The sequence below is a fragment of the Panthera tigris genome, chromosome C2 (assembly GCF_018350195.1).
Source record: "Panthera tigris isolate Pti1 chromosome C2, P.tigris_Pti1_mat1.1, whole genome shotgun sequence".
Classification (NCBI taxonomy): Eukaryota; Metazoa; Chordata; class Mammalia; order Carnivora; family Felidae; genus Panthera; species Panthera tigris.
This window is the reverse complement of record NC_056668.1, coordinates 101229351-101237294: the sequence shown is the minus strand read 5'-3', so window position 1 is coordinate 101237294 and position 7944 is coordinate 101229351. Positions and strand designations below refer to the sequence as shown.

General features: G+C 38.0%; 1 pseudogene; it reads right to left on the bottom strand.

The window, feature by feature from the left end:
* Positions 1-6270: 6270 nt before the first annotated feature.
* Positions 6271-7338, bottom strand: LOC102958092 (annotated as a pseudogene).
* Between the last annotated feature and the right edge of the window lie 606 nt (positions 7339-7944).

Here is a 7944-nt window from a genome sequence, read left to right as displayed (position 1 = left end):
GCCTATCTACATTACAGGGAGCATGCAAGATATAGAAAACACTCCAAGATATTTTTTTTAGAAACAAAGTTATGAAACAAAAAAATGAGACACCCAAACCTGAAATTAGTAATGAATAATTTCACAGTGCTGGATTTTCTGTAGGTTTAAGATATATCTTGAAGTTGCCAGAAGCTAATATATTTTAGCATGTTTTTTATAATTTAGAAGGTGTATGCTAGAGTAGTGGAAAATGAGAAAATAATCTAATATACATACACAAGTATATTTGCATCAAAATCAGGAAAACATACCCATAATTTTTACATCATTATTTCTGCAATTTGTAACATAGGTGTAGCTAGTATCTATAACTTCCTTCTTCTATTACCCATTTCATATTCCCTTTGTCTTTAGAAAGCAACTTGGGGGCGCCTGGGTGCCTCAGTCGGTTAAGCGGGCGACTTCGGCTCAGGTCATGATCTCGCGGTTCGTGAGTTCAAGCCCCGTGTCAGGCTCTGTGCTGACAGCTCAGATCCTGGAGCCTGTTTCAGATTCTATGTCTCCCTCTCTCTGACCCTACCCCATTCATGCTCTGTCTCTCTCTGTCTCAAAAATAAATAAACGTTAGAAAAAAATTTTAGAAAGCAACTTGGCTAGTCTTTGTTCTTTGCTTGGTAGGGTAACCCTAGTGTATTCTCCTAAAGTATCTGGCCTCTTGCAGTCCTTCCTGAATTGAGGAGTGTATGATTTTTATCACATGGCCTCAGTGTATTAAGGAGGGCTCCATGGAATTTACTGCATTTTTTACACAGTTCTCTTTAGTCCTGTCATATAGCAGCAATCAGGATCAATCAGCATAACTAGCACAGAAACCCTCTTATTTGCCTAATGATTTGCTGGCTTGAAGATTTGTAAGTAGACAAGTGACAGGCTCAACTTCTAGTTTAATAGAGAGACATCAGTGTCCTCTGTTGGAAGCACTCCTTTCTGGAGACTTAAAACCTCTAGGCAATAAAGCCTAAAATTGTGTTTATGGAAAGCAAACAACAACAACAACAACAAAACCCCTCAGATTTCTAGGGGCAATATTAAGCAGAATCATTTCCATTTCTACCCTTAGATTCCCAGACCCATGAATTGGGACTGTGTAAGAAACTGCATTTTCTATTGTTCTTTTTATTTTGGAGTCACAACTTGAAAGAAATTACAGTAGTCCAAGAAGGTATTGCCATCCTGCTGGTGCTAAAATTCAATCTCCTAAAGACCATTTCATTATCATATCAGGCCATCTTCTTTAGTATGATGGTATGATGGTTAATTATCTATGTCAACTTGACTGGGCCATAGGGTACTCAGATATTTGATTAAATATTACTCAGGATCTGTCTGTGAAGGTGTTTATGAATGAGATTAACATTTGATTCAGTATGAATAAAGCAGATTGCCCTCCACGGTGTGGTTGGGCATTATCCAATCTCTTGAAGACTTAGATAGAATAAACAGGCTGGGTAAGGAACAATTCACTCTCTCTGCCTGTCTTCAAGTGGGACATCAGTCCTCTCATATCTTCAGACACAGTTGAGGACATGGACACAGAATCTTATACCACCTTGAATTCCCAAATGATGAGCACTCTTCCGTGTTTCATTTGTTCCAATGTGAAAATTACTTCTTCAGAAGTAAGCATAACGGTGAATAAGACATTCTGTACATCTGCAATGGTTGTCTCTGTAGAAGCATTGTAGTCAGGAAAGGAAAACCAATATATGGACTTAAGTATCTACTTCAGTGAGAGGTATTTTGAACTCCATAAAGTACTGCCATTCCCCTGATGGAAATTATCTAACCTGCTGCCCAGTGTCTGACTGATCTTTGTGCAGGATGGTGTCATATTCAGCAATAGTATTGATCTCTGCTGACTCGACAAGTTTTGTAGCCAGCGAGCTTTTATGAATAAGCTTATTTAGCCCATGGATAACTTCCATCCTAACTACTACAGTCACTTCGTTTATAAACCCTGGACAAAGATGAGGTGGATGGGGAAAGAAGCTAACTAATAATCAAAGAATGGACATCTTTCCCTACCTTTTCTATCTGGTTATTAAGATTCAAACTAAAAGTCTTTGATGTTGTATAAAATCTGTACTTGCTCTTTGCTTAGCCCTATGGAATTTCACAGTATGTATGCACAGCTTAGCGTTCTGCAAAGATTGAAGGTGACTCTTGTGCAGATTTCTAAGCTTTTTATATGCAAAGCTTCCTCCTCTCCTGTTCTCTTATCCACCAATTCCAGTACTTCAGCTTGTTTGAACTCTGATCTCTGTCTCTTTGGGGTGTCAGTGTACTCCTAAAAATGCTCACAGGTATGAAGGCAGGGAAATGGTAGGGCTCACTTTGTTTCTTTTCTGTAAAGGATTAAAGGCCACAGTAGGTATATGTATACCTATAAACATGCAAGATGTGTGTGTGTGTGTGTGTGTGTGTGTTATGCATTATGCCTGAAAGAAGTCCCAAACACCACAGATTTTACACATTTTTTTTAGTCCCACTGGCACATGCATCAGCCACATTTCTACAGTGGTCAAGGGGATTAATTTTCTGAACTATAAATTATATAAGTGCATTTATTCACCTTTATAAAGGGATATAGATAGTGCCAAGACCTGTAAATTATTTGTGATGTGTTCTTTTACACCCAATACAATTCATTAAAACCTTAAATCCTTAAATCCTTTCCACTGGAGCACACTTCACAAAGAAAAGAAAGCCACGTTGAACAGTTATTGCATGCCACAAAATAAAGAATATCTTACAACAAAGCTGAAGAAGAGCTTGAGTTTGATCTCAGATGAATGTGTATGTGACATGCAAATATACCTCCTCATCACCAATTTTTGAATCATCTTTCAAGTCTTACCATCCAGCAAAATCCTACCCACTGCCTATGAAATGATGTGGATATGTATCTTTTGCCATCTCTCTTTCCTAGAAAAATTAATGATCAAGTGAACTATTTAAAGTTGTGTCTTCTGAGAGAACTTCCTTTCACCACTATCCTTTAGGACCACCCATGATAAGGGCTGTAATGGAACTATATGTGAACAAGACACAAATGACTATTTTAGTCATTTGGTTAGATGGAAATCCATATGAAGCTGCAAGTCATGGTTGAAAGAAGAGAAGCAATCTAGCATCAGTAAGGATCACAGAAGTAGGAATCACTTGCTTGTGCAGCTTACCATGTGTTCAGGTCCCGCTTGAGGACACTTTTGTAAGTAGTAGCCCCCCCTGTATCTGTGACTTCCCTTTCCATAGTTTTAATCACCTGATGTTAACTGAAGTCCAGAAGCAGAGATGATCATTCCTTTTCCCTATCATCAGGGCAACAGCAGCCTAACACTCTCACAATGCCTCACTTTATCTCCTCATGTAGGCATTTCATCATTTCACATCCTCACAAGAAGAAGAGCAATGTAGTACATTAGACATTTTGAGGGAGACTATATTCACATAATTTTTATTACAGTATATTGTTTTAATTGTACTATTTTACCGATAGATATTATTGATCATCTCTTATTGTACCTAATATATAAATTAAACTTTACCACAGGTATGTACATGTAGGAAAAAAACATAGTATACATAGGGTTGGTACTATTTGCTGTGTCAAGAATCTGCTGGGAATCTCGGAATGGATCCTCCAACAGACAAAGGAGGACTAGTCTATGTTACTTCCGTTTGATGATGCAAGGCTTCTGTGCATAACTATCTTTGTGATTTGGTGTGCCAGGCAACACCTAGTACATTTGTAGTAGTTCTGATTTAATAATAGCTTATCAGTCCGTGGTCAAGAATTCAGTCTTTCCTGGGGCTCAGTGGCAAACCAGAATCTGTTTCATAAAAGGAAAACATTTTTCTACAGAGAAAGGTATGCCTCCAGAGTTCTAAAGGGACTGCACTGTGTTTCACCTACAGGGACTAACAGAGGAAAAGTGTAATGCAATGTGATTTAGCAAGCTGGCATTATCTGAAATTATATATGATTGTAATGCTAAATTATGCACAGTGTAGTTAGTGTCCTATTGTGCAAGCAATGGAATGCTTAGAAAGCAAAGTAATAGATACAAACCAGTGTTTTATTATTTCACTCAAGAGGTCAAGAGAATTGTGCTACTAACTGCAACCTGAGCATATTTTAACACAATTAAGTAATAAAAATGGACATATTTGTAAAAGCCAGAAGTTCTTCTGGGGTAAATAAAAAGACTGATGTTATTTGAACAACCTTTGTGATATAAGTTTATGTTATTCAAACAGTAATCCAGTACAACAGTAATCCATCTACCAAATTATCACTAAGAATACAAAATAATATTTGCAGGTTAAAATAGGAAATGATACAATTTTAACAGATAAATTTCATCTTGGTTCTGTAGGCAAAAGCAAATTTATCTGAATGATCTGTCATTCTCAAAGGCTAATATATATTTCCACTTTCCCTAATGTTGTATATTTGACAAAACAATCCATATATTTCTATAATAGCACTGTATTCTTGGTTTCCTATTATATTCTGATGTCTTAAAAACTTTATTGTTGCAGCTGACAAAATGCATATGATGAAACATGTTTCTTTTTCCTTTTTTAAATTTTTTAGAAAGATGGAGAGCAAGCATGAAATGGGAAGAGAGGTGGGGAGGGGAGAGAGAGAGAGAGAGACAAAGAGATTGAGAATCTTAAGCAGGCTCCATGCTTAGAGCAGAGGCCAACTTGGGGCTGAATCCCACAACCCTGGGATCATGACCTGAGCCGGATGCTCAACCAACTGAGCCACATGTTTAGATTTAATTAAGCATAATCTTTCCTGCTTAAGAATTAAAGAGACACTGTAAAATATATATTTTTTAAAGTAAAGGAAATAGAAAACCAAAGACCATACAGGCCTAATGTATTGCAACTTAACCTGAAATGTGTGTCACGTTATGTATATAGATAGAGAAAGAGGCCCCAGTCACATTAAAATAAAGTGACTATTTCAGATTACTTTTTCAATTTCTGTGTCCAAAACTATCACATTCAGAAGAAAAATATGCAGACTTCTAAGCACACTGGAGGAAGATATTGTTTAAAATAATATGTGTGCATATCACATTTAACGAAGGTCTTATATTACTCTATTTTAAAATTAGGATAAAGTTATCCTTTCTTGTCTAGGTCTTTTTCTAAATTGTGTGTGTGCATGCCAAGCCAGAATTAATAATACTTATTAAGAAGCTTAATTTAATTTTAAAAGTAAAATATCCAGTTGTCATTGCCAGACAGGTATGTTTTCTCGATATTTGATATTCCACTTTATGTAATGATTTATCTTTCCTTCTCCTTTTTATTTTTAATACTCATACCATAATGCCATATAAGTAATATCTCAGAATTAAAATTTGCCTTACAGCAAGCTTGTTTCCAGTCATTATAAGTTTTTGGAAGCCCATGTCAATATTCCTTGGGTGAAATGCGCGTGGCTTCTTCTGTTCTGGTTTTACGCTTTAAGTTAGTGATGGAGATCATGTATTGTTTTTGTGAATAAACCTGAAATGTAGGGGTGTTATTTGAGAATTATTCTTTCAGTTCTAAAAATTAGATCCTTGCCATGAGAAATATTTTAACATTTTACAATCACTAAAAGTCAAATTACCTTAAACATTTGGGATGTAGAATGAACTTTATTTCTTTTTTGTTTTTCACATTCAGTATTTTTATTTAATTGTTTTGCAGAAAATTTACATATCTCTCCACCCTTTCCTTTAAGGTAGTGTGACAATTTTCCATAATAAACTACTTAAAGAGAAGCTTTGGTCAAGAATAGAATGAAATAGCAAAAACAAAACAATACCAACAAAGAAAACAAATCACTGCTGCTTTAAAAAAACAACAACAATATTTTTGGGGCATTTGGGTGGTTAATCAGGGGACTCTTGATTTTGGCTCAGGTCATGATCTCAAGGTTTGTAAGATCCAGCCTCTTATGGGGCTCTGTGCTGACAGGGAGGAGCCTGCTTCAGACTCTATCTCCCTTTCTCTCTGCCCCTCTCTTACTTGCACTCTCTCTCTCAAAAACAAATAAATAAACATTAAAATTTTAAAAAAAACAACACTTTCACCAATTATATTCAAACAAAAATGCACAAAAAATATTTGCACAATATGTGTCTTCAGTGTTTCCTCAGGGCTGGCTCTTCTGACCACCATGCAAATGGCCCGGTCTCATCAGCACAGTTTGTCAGTTTGTTACGCTGGATCTGGGATGCTCACCCAGCTACACCCTAGGAAGCCCGGGATAGAAGACTCTAAGATCTTGAAATCCCAAATTATTATGGTTCCATGATGCCAGTAATGCAAAATTTGTGGCAATCATGCTTGTCCACCTCATAAATACACACTTGAGTGATGCTATTCTGCAGACTGTTTTTTAGTCCTGAGTCGTGGTCCTCTTGTCCATGTTGTGGGACCTTTCCATGGCAAATGCTGGATGTTCTGTTTGGAATGTCTAATTTGGAGATGAAGGTCAAGCAGCCGCAGTCATCTACAGTGTAATGGACAGCGGTCATGGCCAGCAGCTACAAAGCTATTTTCCAAGACAAATGACACACTCAAAAGGAGCAGGAACTCTGTTTTCAGAGTTGAGACCTGCACAATTTTTGAGGCACCAACAACAGATATGGTTCTGTCATGGCTGACCCAGGCCAGGTGGCTCCCACTGGCAGAGAAGCTGACCCAATCCACCCAGCCACCAGTGCCACTGCCACCACATTGACATCAGCTTACCAAAAGGCTTCTTGCTGCCACAGGGCATACTGGCTGGCTTTTCAGCCACTTCTTTAAGTTAGACAGAAAATACTCTGAATTTGAAACCATATGATCCTGCTGCCAGCAAAACATTATTGGGATGCCAACCCAAACTGACGACTGTGGAACGAATCAGCTTTTTAATGTGCTTGCTTACCCACCAGTCATTGTCAGACTCAAAGTAACAAACAGAAATGAGTCGTGCTCCAATTCCCACAGCAAATTTATTCTCTAGAGGGCCACTTGACAAAGTCACTACACGATTAATTCTCAGGATTACCAGAGTTGGCTTCTAGACACCATCTTTCAGACTCCAGACACAGGCATTGCGGTCTGTCCCACAAATGACAATGTGGTCACTCTTGAGAGCCCAGTCCATACCTGGGATATGTCCGTTGTGCTCCTTGAGTTCATGAGCTTTCACCCGTTGGCTCCTGTTCTTCTTATAGATGTGGACTTCGTAATTATTGGGGCTAAGAGCAATCTGGGTACAATCCCTGTTCCAGACATGACAGGTGATTGGCTCTAGTAAAAGCTGATGCAGAGACATTATACCTAGTGTTTTTTAAAGGATAGAAAGCAGGTATCAGGGCAGTCCAGATCTGCTCGGAGTGGAGAATTTGCAGACCCTGGTCAGTCTCTGGGAACAGACTCCTGCAGGTGCCCTCAGATGAACTCAGGAAACTAGTTAGGTATTTACTAAAGTGGCCCAGGAGAGAAACAGCCAGATAATGAATAAAAGTGATTATGCAGGGCGCTGACTTGGAAGCTAAGTAGTAGCTGCTGTTAGATCAAATTGTTGGAAAAGAATTTGGTGTTGTGCAAACTGTAGAGAATGCACTCGAGGATGATGTACCGTCAATGGCATGGCTGTGGATGCTTGGCCTTGAGGCTAATCCTTCGGCACCTCCTGTGATTCCATGAGCTATGCAAAATAATTTCATTTTCCAATTATATTAGTGAGTTGTCTTTCATTACTCATACCTAAGAACTTGACAAATATCCACAAAAACAGAGGAAAAATAGGATTGGGATGGGTTCCAAGACTGACTACATAGTAAAGAGACAAGAATCTGAATGAGATTGTGTCATGTATCCTTGGCTTTTGAATATATT